This window comes from Grus americana, chromosome 1 (assembly GCF_028858705.1).
Source record: "Grus americana isolate bGruAme1 chromosome 1, bGruAme1.mat, whole genome shotgun sequence".
In the NCBI taxonomy this organism is placed as follows: Eukaryota; Metazoa; Chordata; class Aves; order Gruiformes; family Gruidae; genus Grus; species Grus americana.
In genome coordinates this window covers 57328217-57343948 of record NC_072852.1, presented here as the reverse complement: position 1 = coordinate 57343948, position 15732 = coordinate 57328217, and the positions used below count along the sequence as shown (strand labels likewise).

The 15732-nt window shown below is 36.5% G+C and overlaps 1 protein-coding gene across 20 annotated transcripts in view; it reads left to right on the top strand.

Moving 5' to 3' along the window:
* TNRC6B (trinucleotide repeat containing adaptor 6B) overlaps positions 1–15732 on the top strand; it is a 146421-nt gene that overhangs the window by 22706 nt on the left and 107983 nt on the right. The window lies entirely within an intron of this gene.

Below are 15732 nucleotides of genomic sequence, written 5' to 3'. Positions count from 1 at the left end.
GATCTATACTCAAGGTGTTCTGCTTCTTGTTTCTTTGTACTTGTCAGCATGTGCTTTGTTGTGAGACTGGACAGTATGTTGCTTTTAAAGGTACCTCTGATTCTCAATATACCTTGTTGGGAGAAGAGACTATAAAGCGTGCTGTTGAATATAATGTTGATCGTGTCCTGCTTTTTGCTTACTTCTTGAAGATGCAGATGTTGAGTCACAAATTGCTTTGGTTTACATAATGACTTAGTGATTATCATATTCTTCAACAGGTTTATAAATTTATTTTATAGTCCTGACTATTTCAACGAGTTAGTGTTAACTCGGCAGCTGATCTGTGTTTAAAATATGGCTCCTAAATTTCACAAAAATCTGAATCATTTTTAGCTTGCTTGTAGTTTTATATAAGAGACTGGCTGAAAAAGCAAAAAACTGGAATACTAAAATTAAAATTTGTTGGTTTATAGCTGGCGCTTTTTTGAGAGATGTTCTCATCATTTTGTGCTCTAATAGAACAAAATGGTTTTTTTTAAACTGTAGGCATCAAGTTAGGGGGTGATTAATTATTAGAGAATGTATTTGGCAATTGTCCTGCATGTACTGTAGGAATTGTGTTAATTTTAAATGGCTTTGAAGGAAGGCTCACTAGATTAGGAGCTGACAAATGAAAACTTATCAGTGGATGAACCTGCAACCATCCAGGGTATCGAATGTATCTCTTCACAAGGATGCGATTGCAAGGTTCAGTGGGGGATAGACATGTGAGAGGAAACATCATGGTGCAATTAATTACTGATTTTATTAGCGTGGCTACTGGTGCTTACTTTTCATCAGAGAAAATCTGTGTGTGTGTACATATTTATGTATATATGCACAGGTGCCTGTATTTATATGTCTATATGGATACATAGATTTCATTTTTTGTCTGTGTGGCAGGAAGTAGATTGAAGTAACTCTCTTTTGAAACTTTTTTCCTCCAATGAAAAGTATTCCAAAAAAGTGTTCAAAACAATTTAGAATTTAGGCAAACTATATTCCACTATATTGTCTTGTATCATTAAAATGATGTCTTTTAATTTACAAATGTTTACATGATCTAGTGAGCCATTTTCATAAAGATACATTTTTCTAACAAATATTTTTTTAAGACTTCAGTAATATAGTTCAGGTTTTTTCCTTTTGTCAGAACTTTTTTTTCCTCCTCTTCTCCCCCTCCCCCGTCTAACCTCCCCATCACCCCTCCCAATTCCTCCAGGCAGATGACATGAGTTTTTTTGGAAGGAGTTAGTTCTGTGCTTTGAAGACACTAATATAGCTACCTATTCATTCATATGAATGAACGAATTTTTCGTTTCTTCCCTTTTTACCCATTCCAAAACACTAATCTGTAAATAAAAGCTAAATATATAATTATTGTTATGCTTATTGTTCAGATCAGTGGATCATTTCTTCTGTGTTTTTCTAGGTGGTTTTTTTATACCCGTATTTAAATACTGGCAATCCTTTTGGACCTCACTCAGTTTACACTCTGTACTCAAAAATCCCATAATTTACCTATTCTTTTGCCTTCACTAGAAATTATTTTTTGAACCTGTAAATGATATCTAAAGAATCCATCATCTTCTAGCATTTTATTTCCTACAAACATTTAAGAAGGACTTGGAACACTTCATATGTTAGCAGCTCCTTTGAAGCTCTTCTCTTAAACACTGTAGAAGTTGAGTCTGCAGCTCATCGGTCTTATGAGATTAGTTAATGCTGATTAAGCACATTCCAGCTTCTTCAGTGACGATAAGTTTGATTATATCGTATATGAGGTCAGATTAAGGCACCATTCTTAGCTTTTGTTCTGAGTAATTCATTTCTGGCCAAAAAGAGATTTTTGCATGTGATACAAAGAATGAAATTACTGTTTATGGTGATTCATAGCATCTTTTATTGGACGCCTCAGAAGAATTATGAAAGAAAAGTGGGCAAGCTTTCTGTCTTGAAATTATTTCTTCAGTCTTGTAGGACTTCAACAACAGTATTAAAGCTATTGTTGCAAAAGGTGGAGGAAAAGAGTGTAGAATTTATTTTTATACTTTTTTGTTTGTATCTTAGGATACAAACATAAAATTAACATAAAATATAAATTAAAAACCACTTCATGTTCAAAAGACAAAGGCCCAGGTCTACATGCTGGAATGCCTTGATATCAGCTACACTTGGAGCTTTTCTGTTTAGTAGCAAATGGCCCTGCTGTGATTGTGCTTGGTACTTGGTTTTTTTCTTTTCAGAATGCAAGATGCTCAGGGCTCTGGTAGGTACTTCCCCACAGTTCGGAATTTCTCTCTTACTCGGTTTTGGTCTTGACAAGAAGTGGGAAACCTACATTTGGGCCTGTTGCAGAACGTTCCTGTTATCGCTTCAGCTGAATTTAACTTGAAAAGCACTTGAACAAGCAGACATGGAAAATTATCTTTAGACTCTGTAGCCAAATCCCTTCTGTGCTGTATTATATTTTGCCAAGAAGGGTCTTCATCAAAATGTCACCTAACAATCACTTCTGACATTGTCTTAAGCTGATCTTGAGTTTAAAATTGATCTGTCTTATTTTCCATAAGTATACATTGAACTTGAGGGAAAGAAAGTATAGTAACTATAAAGATATCTTTGTTATATTGATATCAAGGTGTTTTGTCTTTATCACCATGGAAAGACGTGCTCATAATTTTTTTTGTAAAGAGTAAGGCTCACTACATGGAGTTCTATCTCAGAGTATTAATAGTTGACCCTTCTGACTCCACAAAACGACAGAGCAAGAGGGGTTCTTGTTGATATGTATTGCAGGAAAAACAATGATTAGAGTAATAGTCTACCTGAGACTGCAGATGTCACGACCAGTTATCAATATTTGTTTCTAGAGTTTTCAATTAAAAGAATGTTTAATTGATAGAAAAGATGTCACTCTGCTTTTTATGTTCTTGCCCAGTAGCAGGGGAAAAGGCAGGATGTTAATGCTGTTAGCAGTCCTAATCACTAAGAAGCCATGGTACGTCTCTTCTGGAATCACAAGGGCATGGCTTGAGGAACCAAATTTTTTGTAGGCTGAGGTAGACTGGAATGAAGTATTCTGGGGTGTCAGGGATGACATCAAAATCATCTTTCATGGAGATACCATGAACATCAGGATATAAAGATCTGGGTACTGCAAGAATTAACTTTCTTATGGTGCCAGTTTGAAAATAACTTAAGAAGTTATACATGAAGACTCTGTCATACAATGGAAAACAAATGATATATCATGCTTTATTCCTTGTGAACTGGTTTGGTTCTATAACTGTTTCAGATTTTCTGACATCCTAGACTGTGCAGTATTCTGAGATAACAAGACCAAGCCTTGAAGGGAAAAGGAGATTTCTTTCTGTTATAAAAAAAACCCAACAAAAAAATTGTGCATCATGTAGAAATGAGCAGGTCACTTTAAATATTTATGTGCTTTGAACTAATTAACATTATGTGAGGTATGATTAGAAAACTTAATCCCTGCTGTCAGACATCATGAAGAATGATAATCTTGCTTGACTCCTGTCAACCTGGTGGCACTGCTGCAAAAGGTCTTCATGCTTGCCTTTGCCAGTCTTGAAATAAATGACAGAAATCCAGTGGCAACTTTTTGGTAATTAAGCTTCAGGAAAGTTACTGATGGACTCAGTCCTCACTTTAATGTTTGTTTCCCCACTGTTATTAATGCATACATTTTTATTTCATTTTGTAATTTATTATATTGTAGTTGAGTTGAATTCTCATTCTTCTCAATTTTGTATACAATTTTTCAACTTCAATTTTGAAATTTCTACAGTTCTTCTCTCTAGTTTTTTGGCAGCGTAACCTTTATGTCATTCATTGGATTGCTTTCCAGTGAAGAGTGGGTTTTGCACGTGCTCCTTCCCCACCCCCGCCCGCCCTGCCCCATAGGCTGCTTTTGGAGAAATTTACTGTCTTGGTAGTTTTCTTGCCAGGGCTTTTCATCTTAACTGGTTCCATTGTTTGATCTCATGGTTTCTTCCTTGTCAGACTGTCAGAAAATACTCTTTCTGTTAAAATGGCATCAACATAGTGAAGATAGCTGGCACCTGTCAATAGCACACTCTTGATTCCAATAATTATCTAATATCAGTGCCACAAAGAGGGGAAACAACCTGTACAGAAGTAAGCTTTTTCAAATAAGTGTAGAGTTTTTAAAAACATAGTTATTTTTGGGAGATGTAGAATTCTTATCTGACAGGAATATTGGGTCTATTTTATCCATATGATCTGCTGGTGAATATCATACAGCAAAGTATGCTTTCACTTTATAAAATAGTTGGGAGACAGGGTGTCTGATTTCTGGCTTTTCAGGGTTTCTTTTCCTCCCTTCACTAAAAAAATCCAAACCCAACAAAAAAAATTTCTACTTGGAGCCCCACACCCTCTACTGTTCTTTGGATTATGATTTTATTTTATTTTTTTAAATTATATTTTGTGGTAGTTAATTTGCCACTAATGATTACTAGGCTTTTTCCATTAATGGCCTTGGTACTCTGAAAAACATCAACAAGCACTGAGCTTCTTGTTTGTGGCTGATTTCTTTTCAGCTGTTTTCATCCATCTGTTAAGGATTACTGCACAGACAACACTTAAAACTTTGTTTCTCAGTTGTTCCTTTGCTGTAAAATATTGCAGGAGGAAGCTAAAATTTTATGCCTGATTTGAAGTACTGTTAGATTGCTTTCAGTATTGTCAGGAATTTTGAGTGCATGTTGCAAACTTCTTTCTCAAAAAATGCAATTAAAAATTTCATGTCATGTAAAATTTCTCCCTCCACTCCTTGTTGTTCCTCTTATCTTTCAAAGTAAAAACCTATGAATTTGCAAGGAGGGAGGGACTTTCACCAACGTTGTCTTTAGAAGAGTATTTATCAATCATGATTTTGATTCAGTGTTGTAGAAGAAAAGGAGGAAAAATAGCTAGTTCTGCCCTTTTAATGCTTTGTATTATAAAAATCTAGGTACACAGAATTTTGAACAATGTGGCTGTACAAGATTTATAATAATGTTCAGCTCTGAATAAGTACAGGAAAAGGGAAGAGTTTCTCTACTGTATGGTGTTAGATAAATGTATTTTTATTCAAATTTTTCATTAGTATTTATAGAAATAATTACTGAACTGAATAGGTAGTCTAAAAACCTTTCCACACTTACGTGGCTTTTTCAAAACCAGTGACACAAACATTGAGGCTTGTCCTGTTGTTCAGTCTCACTGTTCGGTGCCACTTATCAAGCTGTCCTGAGGTTACTTGTTAATCCTTATTTCCTTTCAAGTTGCCCCGCTGTTCTTATCTGTCAACATGAATCTTTCCCTTACATTATTGCCTGCCTGTTCTCATCCTGGTTAATTCTGATTTTTCTTGCCTTTTCGTGTCTAATTGTGAACTAGCATTTGCCTTCTGTTTAAATCACTCTTCAGCACAAAGACAATTTTTCACAACAGAAACTGATGTCATCTTCATAATGCTCTGCTAGCTTCATTTTTCTAACCTGAAAATGTTACGACTCCTTAGGAGAGTAATTTGAAACCAAAAATCTTTGCATATTCTGTATTTAAAATAAAAATCCATTAATCTCTCAGTAAAGAATGAAATTACTTTAAATCTTAAGTTAATAAAGTAGTCCTCCCTTTTAATGACATGTTATTAAAGCTTGTAAAAATGTTATGGCATACTCTTCTTGTTTGAAAAAGAAATTAACATAGTCCATTAAGGGGAGCAGAAATTTTGGGTTAGATTTTCTCTTGAACTTTAACACTGTGGCCAACAAAAGAACCTAATAACACTTTGCTACAAAACACTGCACAGTTGAACCTTCCTACATGGGGAAAAAAACCTAAAACCTGCTTGTGAGTTTATAACTGAATTTCAAGGCATTGTATCAAAAAGCTGTAATTGCAGTACGTGGTTTAACCCCAGCCAGCAACTAAGCACCACACAGCTGCTCACTTACTCTCCACCCAGTGAGATGGGGGCTAGAATTGGAAGGGTAAAAGTTAGAAAACATGTGGGTTGAGATAAAGACAGTTTAATAATTAGGGAAAAAAAAAAAAAAAGAGGAGGGGGGAAACCAACAAAGAGAGGAAAATAAAACCCAAGAAAAAACAAGTGATGCAAAATGAAACAATTGCTCATCACCAACCAACTGATGCCCAGCCAGTCCTTGAGCAATGGCAGCCCCTGCCAACCTCCACACACCCCCACCTCAGTTTTATTGCTCAGCATGACGTCATATGGTATGGAATATCCTTTTGGTCAGTTGGGGTCAGCTGTCCTGGCTGTGTCCCTTCCCAAATTCTTGTACACCCCCAGCCTACTTGCTGGTATGGCAGTCTGAGGAGCAGAAAAGGCCTTGATTCTCTGTAAGCACTGCTCAGCAATAACAATAACATCCCTGTGTTATCAACACTTTTTCCAGTACAGATCCAAAACACAGCCTCATACTAGCTACTGTGTAGAAATGTAACTCTATCCCAGCCAAAACCAGTACAGTATGTTATCAGGGTCTACTGGCTTTATAAAACCGCAGTTATAAACAAGGTAAAATTGTTGAGGACTTTGCGAAAAAGAACGTGGAATTAAACAGACAATACTACTTGAACTATTGTAAAGGAACGCTGTTCATAGCTTAGCTATTTGGACATTTTAAAAGAAATTCAGGATCGAGTGCAAGATTTTGCCAGTTGGGTGTACTGTTTTTTACAGAGCCAAGATGGGTTACTCATGTGAAACCTATTTACCCATAGTGAAGACTGCTAAAATACAGGTACCGAACTGAAAGATGACTCTCAGTTTTCTAATCTCAGAATACCCTGAAGTGCTTTTGAAAGGGAAGGCTAAAACAATGCTGTATGTTCTTTCCCTTGGAAAATACCATCATCTGCCAAATTGACTTTGAGATCTGTAAGAACTGTCATCATACAGGCCTTTGATCCAGCCTTTTCATATGTGTCGTTCATGTGGAGGAAGTGTAATGGCATGGAATGCCATTGTGGTGAACAGGTGTGTATCTCTGATTTCTAAAGGAAAAAATTACTCAGTCTTAAATAAAACTCAGTTTAAACTCACCTTTTCCATTCTTTTAAAGGTTCTGTCTTTTTCATAATTTTTTTTTTCTCAACCAATAGCATCTCCTTCGGTTGATTACAGCAGCTTACAATACTTTGCAAAACTGACGAAAAAGCAAATAATATTTGCTTAAAAATTAAAAAGCAGTTCTGTATTTGAGAGCTAATATGGTGCAGTCCCACTATGACTTTGAAGACAGAGACAGTCAGGGATATTGCTTGGTGGCTTTGCTTATAAAGTGTCTCATCATGCAGGTGTACTATTGGCACACAATTTGAGGGTTTCTACCTTTTCAGAATATTGCCTTTTGATCTCTTTCCATTCAGTGTTGGCTTTAAAGTATTGTTGGCAGTGGTTGTAGTCCATGCCAATGTGAGAGTTACATATAATCAGCCACTTAAAACAAAATCTTATAGATGTGAAAGTATTGATAAATGTCTTCAATCTTACTGACTTAGGGCAGGCTGAGGGAATAGGTATTTGGGGAGAGATGTGAACCACAGACAGTAAAAGCTTACTTTACCCTACCAAATCATTTGTAGTCTGATTAGTTTGGCTGAGTCATTGAAAGGTGTAAAACTTACTGGTCTCGTTGACTTCATATATTTGCAAGACTTCATACATTTGCATGACCCTACAAGGATAACTTTGTTTTCAGTTTGTGAACTAGATGGGTATGAATTTGTTTCAGTTCCTCAAAATTTTTTCTTCTCTCATTGAGTGTGGAAGAAGTAGATATGGGGTTTGTGGAGAAGACCTTTGTGGTTTTTTTATTCTTGACACTAATAATAGTAGTGTTGGTCTTCATCATTACAGTAGAGTGAGTGTGTGGACAACTAAGGACGTTTGAACTCTGCAAAAAGGCATTGTGCAACATCCCCTGAGGGTAAAAGCAACATTAAAAGCATGTCAACATTTCCTGTCACTTGTTTAAAGTTTGTTCACTGAGACATTTGGATAGTAGACAAGGCAGTGTATTACGAAGAAGGGAGAATGTAATAGTTGTCTACAGATATAGTAAGCCTGCGTGGAATTAGGTTGCTAAGAAATGTTACAGAAGTACTCTGAAACCATATTGGTAGGTTTCAACAGATAGTTTCCACGTGTGATTCCTATAGAAATAACTTATTCCTGTGGTGGTTGAGTTTTGTGTTTGAGGACAAGTTGTAACTTATGTGAGCAAGAAAAGCCCAGGTTCTGTCTCAGAGATGAGTGGGCATTTTAATGGTTTGGTGGTCTGCCAGATATCTAACAACTTTAATAATCCTGAGAGATTTGGAAAAAATATACAAGCAAACAGCATTGTCAGTGGCTCTCTTGTGATTAAAATAAGTTTGGATTTACATTCTGATAACTGCAGAAACTGGTAAGTAACTGTACACTGTTAGTGTGAATAGCCTATGTTCCTTCTTTTTGACAGTGGTCAAAAGTAGATGCCTAAGACAGGTTTAAAGCAGGGTTAATACCTACCTATAACAGAATTGCTCTCAGCCTCCAGCTGCTTGTTGCTCAGGAACTTTCTGGGCCACTGGCAGTTTCTGTGTTTAGAATCCACACGATAGATTTCTCTTCTGTGAATGCAGAAAAGAAAGTTAATTGTTCTTTCTCTTCCTTGCCTGTCTGGTCAGATCCCTTAAGGCAGAATAATTTCAGCACCTCTGTGTGTGCCTGCATTATGTTACTTTCAGTCACTCCTAACAAACAGCAGAAAACAGTATTTGTGGCAGTGAACGTGATTGAATATGTGGTGCAAAAGTGTAATTTAGTATTCAGTAATTCTGATTATCACCTGTTTTCTTGAGCCATTAAAAATTCTTTTCATTGTTTGTGCCTGTTGTCCTTTTGTGGCAATGCATCATCTAACTTTCCAAACCTAAGTGAAGAGAGCAGTTAATATGTTTCCTCTCTTCTCTGTCAGGGTGGTTAACAATGTGTATATCAAAATATCTGCCACTTACAGATGTCAGTTTAAACTGCTATAACTTGTTCATGTGTGTCTGCACCATAAATAGTAAATTAACTGTAAAATGAATTGGCTAAATAGAGTCATTGGGCTGCATATGAGTGGCTGTTCAAAATAGTGGTGGCAGGTGAACTGTTCAAGGGCTTTCGGGTCAGATTTTTCCCCTAAATGGAAAGAGTAAAAGATTTGTTATGGAAGCGTAAAAGATTTTTTCAGAGTTGCAGAAGTTAGCAGGAATTCATCGCTTGTGAAATGCTAATGATCTTTAGCTGAAGAGTAATACAGAAAGTTAGTTAAATAAAAGATGGGAATTATTCATGTCTTAGTAAATTCAGATTTTTCTGAGATCTGTACTATGTATGTACAGAACACAGTAGGAAAGAAATGGATGGACTGCATCATCAACTGTGGTGTAGGAAAAGGAGCGCACTTTTGCTTATATTCAGGATATGTTACGCATTTTGTGTCTGAGGTTGCTGAACTGTTATTCAAAGCTGCCTTGGCAGCTTCAGAGTTGAAGTTTTCAAATGGCATTTCTAGATATTCTGTCATACCATAACTTGAGTGACTTAAACATGTTTGGTGGTTGAAGGTGTTACCAGCAAAACAGTATCTTGCTGCAAACAACTAGGTAGTTCAAATTGCTTTCAGAGCAAGATTCAGATGAAAATAAATAAAAGCTGTTGTATTTGAAATACTTTGCAGCTAAGTAATGCATTTAATTTTTTTTTAATTAAGTAAACATTCTTATCTGTACAGTATGAAATGTTGGCTGGGGTCCTGACCTTTTTAGCATTTCCAAACTGTGACTGTTGTTTTCATGATATTCATAAAACTGTTCGTTTTAAGCTTAGCAGGGAAAGCTGCTTGGTATTTCACAGAATATTAGTTAACATAAACATTTTTAAAATTACATAGAAAATGGGCCATAGATTATTTCTGCAACTGCTGGTGATTAATAATGACAGTTGGAGGTAGAAGCAAAACTTCTAGTCTTTTAACCACTGCTACAGGTTTTGTGCTTAGTTAGGTGAAACATAAATTGCATTTTCTGAGTTACGTAACTTCTCTATTCTTAATGATTAATTGAGCTGCCATTGATAATCTGTCCTATTGTTCTATAAGGATGATGCACATTTTAATGATGGTATATGTTAACGTGTTGGCATTTATAGTTAATGTTGTAACATTTCATTGAGTCAGGAATTAAAGTACCATTAGGCTGCATATACCAAACATAGGTATTAGATTAGTGATTTTAAAAAGTAATTATATGTGGTTTAAGTGTGTTAGCATTCAAAATGATTAGCAGGGAGTACTGAATGCGATATGTGACTTAGCAGTAGGATTACGTTAGTAAGTTTTTTCACTTCTCTTTTTACTAACAGGAAAACCAGTTAGGACTGTGTGATGGTAATAACATCGAAATGCTGAATCTAGATGCTGATGAGAAACGTAAAGAAAATAGTGAGTAGGGTAGGAGATGGTTCATATCTTGTGTTGGTATTTTTTGTGTATCAAGATTGCGCTTTGGCAAAATTGAGAGGGGAAAAGGGTAGAAATAGGTTCAAATGAAAATTTAGTAACATCACAATGCTGTACAAAATCCTGAAAGAAACCAAAAATTCAGATAACTTTTCATGCCTATCTTGCCTCTAAGACTTTGCTCTGTGTGATTTGGAAAAATACTTTGTTCTCTCTCATTTTTAGGAGCCGGGTCTTTTTAATATTTTCTTTATTTTAAGTTTAAATCACTATTTCTAAGTTTTGGGGGTTTTGTACTGAAATTAAGGTTTAATCTAAAGAGTGTATTTTGGGACTAATTTTGCTAACCAATCTGTGCTATTCTATGCATATTTTGAGATGCTAGCTTAACACTAATTTATTCCTAAGAATTATTAAAGTGTTTCAGCTAAATTGCATTGATTTTTATTAAAATAAGTTAAATTAAAAATTTAATTAATCTGTTGCTAATGAGTAAAATTTTCCCTGATGCAGTTTGTCCAAAGTGCTCATAATAAAGCCAGGCAGAGAGGTGACTCAGCTTTCCTTTAATTTGTAGTAGTGATTACATTTCTGTTAGACTTCAAATTGTCTTTGAGATTTCTGACAAGTTCTAACTGCTTGGCATTTATAGGGCTTCCACCGCTGTTAGCAGTAGTGACTAGTGACTAATTGCTTGGATTTTTAACGATTAGGTTGTGCAATTCTACTTAAAACAAGTATTAGAGAGACAAAAGAAATGCTGATGGCCTGTTTACATAAGCGCTGTTGCTGATGATGATTGGGAAGGTGCACTGGTGTTAAAGTGGTGTTTTGTCACACTGCTTTATCAGTAGTAAGCTGGGCCTGCAGTAGACTCTGTTAAAATTAGCAGGTAACATAAAGCACTGGAAATGAATTGCCACAACCTGCAGAGAGCAGCTTTTGACCTCGGCTGGTCGTCACTGGAGTCTAGCTGCATGGCAGCTAAGGTTTTCAGTTCATGTGTGCTTGAGATGCTAGTGAACGAAGAGTCTGAAGAGAGTCTTCATCTGCTGATCACTCAGGTGGCTAGTTGCAGTCTTTTCTATAAAACAGAAAAAAAAAAAACCCAAACCCATAGCTATGAAAAGGAACTATGGAATTAGTGGGAAAAGGTAGTGGTAGTAGCTCTCTGATGAAGCTGCGTTAATATGTTTCTATGACTGGTGAAGACAAAATACTGCTTAAAATTAATAGCTATTCGTAATAAGTATAGGATTTCTTACAAGCAGCTGTCTTTTTCCTTGAGAAAATGATTGGCTTCTCTCATGCTCAGTTCAATTTTGGTGGGCTAACATATCTAAAGGAGGTGTTGAATCTTGTTAGGAAAATGTGCTTTCCGACATCAGGATTCAGGAAAGATGAGGCTTTTGCCCTTGAAACTTTCTGACCCTTCAAAGTGTGGCTGACTTTATCTAGGAACTCCAGATTAGGTTTACTCATTAATCAAATGAGTAAAGGGTCTCATTTAAGATAGTTTTAGAAAGAGTAGTATGAAACTGTAGTAACAGGTGTTGCACTTCTGGAAAAAAACAAAAGTAATAGTTTATTATGTCTAAGCTCCTTCTGGTATATTTCATTTTCTAAAAATTAAGTATTGAGTGTCTAATTGTGAATAACTTTTTTAACTTACATAAAATAATTTGTCTTTTATTTAGAACACTCAATGTGTAAACTTTTGTCAAAATTTGGATATTCACAGGTGCCTGCCTGGCTTTTTAAGGGGAAAAAACATTTGAAATAAGAAAATAGGGAGTTCAACAACTTGCGGTTCCTTGTTTTAAAAATGCAAGTTTTCTATTGACTTTCCTGCCCCCGCTGTTTAAGAGAGTGTTTCTCATTCTTGCTTTCAGTTGAAGCCTTCTCTGCCCCTTGCCACGAGAAGCAGGTGTGGCGTGTGCTTCCTTCAATTCCTGCTCTTGGAATCAATGTCTCCCTTTGCAGTCCTTTTAAGTGAAACTAAAGTGTCTCAGATCCTCTGCCATTCCACCTTTTCTTCCTTCTTTGGGAGGAATACAGTAGGTGCCAAGGGTTTTGTCATACCTTCCCCTCTTTTTCTATGTATTCAGGACAATTGCATTTCCTATGCATGGTGTAAGTCAAGAGAGAACAGAGATTTAGAATATGTGTTTTCAGAATGCTTGCAGTTAGCCGGATCTGTTGTGGTTGCTGTATGCTGTGTATGGCTGAAACTTGGTGAGGGCTTTGGGCTCCAACTTCCTTAAAAACAAGACTAGAAGAGTGCTGGATGTGATATGGTGATGATAGATGTGAAGAGAAACTGAGACACTTGTGGGGAAGAAATGTGCATAGGAATTCTATAAGAAGTGTGGGTGGAGAAGAAAAAGAAGAATATTTTCAGCTAACTGTGGCTCTTATGTGCTGTTCCTCTCTCCAGTTTGTCCTCAGGTAGTCACTTAATCAAAAACTTAAAATAATGTTCTCATCCTTTCTGCAATGGGACATTACTATTGTCATTGGGAAAATAAGACCTAAATATTTCCATTTTTAAGTACTTTTTTTGATCTCAAAAATAGCTCTTATGAATAGATTAGCTGGGCCTAAGAACTAATTTTAAAAAAATGTAAACAATGTCTGTGGAATTTTACTGGGGCAGTTTGCTCATTAATTGTTTTCAGAAGGCTCTTTGTGAGATATCTCTTTGAATTAAGATGAACTATCCAGTAAAGTGATTCTTACTTTTAAATGTCAGGGAAAGCTGGAAATGCGTATTAATTTATAAGCTGCTTCTGGAATTTTCAGAAGCCTAAATAAACCATGTAGCATTTTCTAGCAAAAATTTTAAACCCTGCAAATTTAAAAGTGAAAAATACAGATCACTGATCATGAAATTATTTAACATATGCAGGCAAGCAAAAGAAAATTTGAGGCAAGGTTCTGCAAAAAGAGGAATGCAAAAATTGCTATAGTGGATCAGGCCCATGGAATGATCTTATATATAACTTCCGCTTTCACTTTGTAAAAATGATCTCATTGCCAGAAATGGAAAAGCTTGTATTGCTATTGTTTTTTAATCTTCTAAGACACAAATAAATCTTCATATACATGTCTATATAAAACATAAAATCCAAGGACTTGCGAAATTCGATATTGCAATTTGTACAACAACTAATTTTTTTTGTCTGTTTAATAGTATATTTTCCACATAATTGTATATCCTTTTATGTTATTGGGGTTTTTTTGCCAGTGAGATAGGTTTTATTTATATTGTGGTAGCAAGGGGTGATATTTGTTACAACACTGTCAAACTGTGCTTTTTTTTGTGTGTATACCTCAGTCATGTGTCTCTTGCAGTGAGGGAGATCTGCAACCCACGTGTTGGATTTTATTTGTGTAAAAATGTTCCCTCTACCTCAGACCTTTCTTTATTCTGAGCGCTCACATTTTTGGAGTGTTGTGGAGGGGTTTTGAGGCTTCACTGGCTGTACTCATGGACGATATTCCAAAACAGGACATACTATGGTTCTGCTACAGTCATTTCAGTATTTTCCCTGTATTACTCTTTGGCATAGTTTAGGTTTTTTGGTGGTGGGTTTGGTGTGGGGTTTTTTGTTTGTTTGTTTGGATGGGATTTTTTTCAGTGGTGGGGTTTTTTTCTTCTCTTTTCCCTTTTTTCTTCTCTTTTCCCTTTTTTCTTCTCTTTTCCCTTTTTTCTTCTCTTTTCCCTTTTTTCTTCTCTTTTCCCTTTTTTCTTCTCTTTTCCCTTTTTTCTTCTCTTTTCCCTTTTTTCTTCTCTTTCCCTTTTTTCTTCTCTTTCCCTTTTTTCTTCTCTTTTCCCTTTTTTCTTCTCTTTTCCCTTTTTTCTTCTCTTTTCCCTTTTTTCTTCTCTTTTCCCTTTTTTCTTCTCTTTTCCCTTTTTTCTTCTCTTTCCCTTTTTTCTTCTCTTTTCCCTTTTTTCTTCTCTTTTCCCTTTTTTCTTCTCTTTTCCCTTTTTTCTTCTCTTTTCCCTTTTTTCTTCTCTTTTCCCTTTTTTCTTCTCTTTTCCCTTTTTTCTTCTCTTTTCCCTTTTTTCTTCTCTTTTTTTGATGTAACTTTCTAAGATACTTTTCTTACACCTTTCCACACTGAAGTGCAGGTTCTTGCTGGGTTCAGAATTTGGTGGGATTTTTTTTTCTCCTATACATTTCCTCTCAACATTAAACTGAATTTATTTTTGTGTTCATAGGATTGCTGGGAAATTCAGGTCACAAGGTCACTAGTCTGACCTGCTCAAAACAGGGTCAGCTATGAGATCAGACCAGGTTACGAGGGATTTTATCCAGTCTGGCCAGCAAGGAGACTACAAAACTTGTCTGAGCTTATCAGTTCCAGTGCTTGACTGTTCTCCTGGTGAAAATGAGTCATCTTATATCCAGTCTGGACCTCTCTTGTTTCTTGTCTGTTTTCATTGTTTCTTGTCCTGTCACAGTGCATCACTGTGTGGGGCTTGACTCCTTGCTGACCTCTTTGTAGGTAACAGGCTGTTAGGTCTCCCTAAAGCTGTCTCTTCTCCAGGCTGAACAAGCCCAGCTCTCTCAGCCTCTCCTCACAGGGCAAGTGCTCTGACTCTCTGAGCATCTTTGTGGCCTACTGCATCCACTTTATGGATGTGTTTCTTGTATTGGGGGACCCCAAATGAGGTGCGTTAGACCATATCTGGAATAATAAGCACTGAGTAGAGGCGATAATCTGTTCCCTCATCTGCTGGCAAGGCTGCTCTTAAAGCAGCCTGCGATAATGTTGACCTTTCCTGCCAGGGCACACTGCTGGCTTATGATCAGCTTGCTATCTGCCAAGACAGAACTGCTCCCCAGCCAGTCTCCAGCCTGTATCATTGCCAAGGCCTCTCAGGTGCAGGATTTTGTGTTTGTCCTGTCTGAATTCATACAGTTCCTGCAGGGTCCATTCCTCCAGCCTGTCTAGGTCCATCTGAATGGCAACCCTGTCTATGGATGTGTTGACTGAACCTCTTCACCTTAGTTAAGTATTATCTTAAAAATCTGACCAGAGCACACCCTACCGCCCTTCAAGTTATTGGTAAAGTTGTTTAATGGACTTGTCCTAGGGTAGACCCATGCAGAACCCCACTTGATACCATCCTCCAGGTAACATAACAATG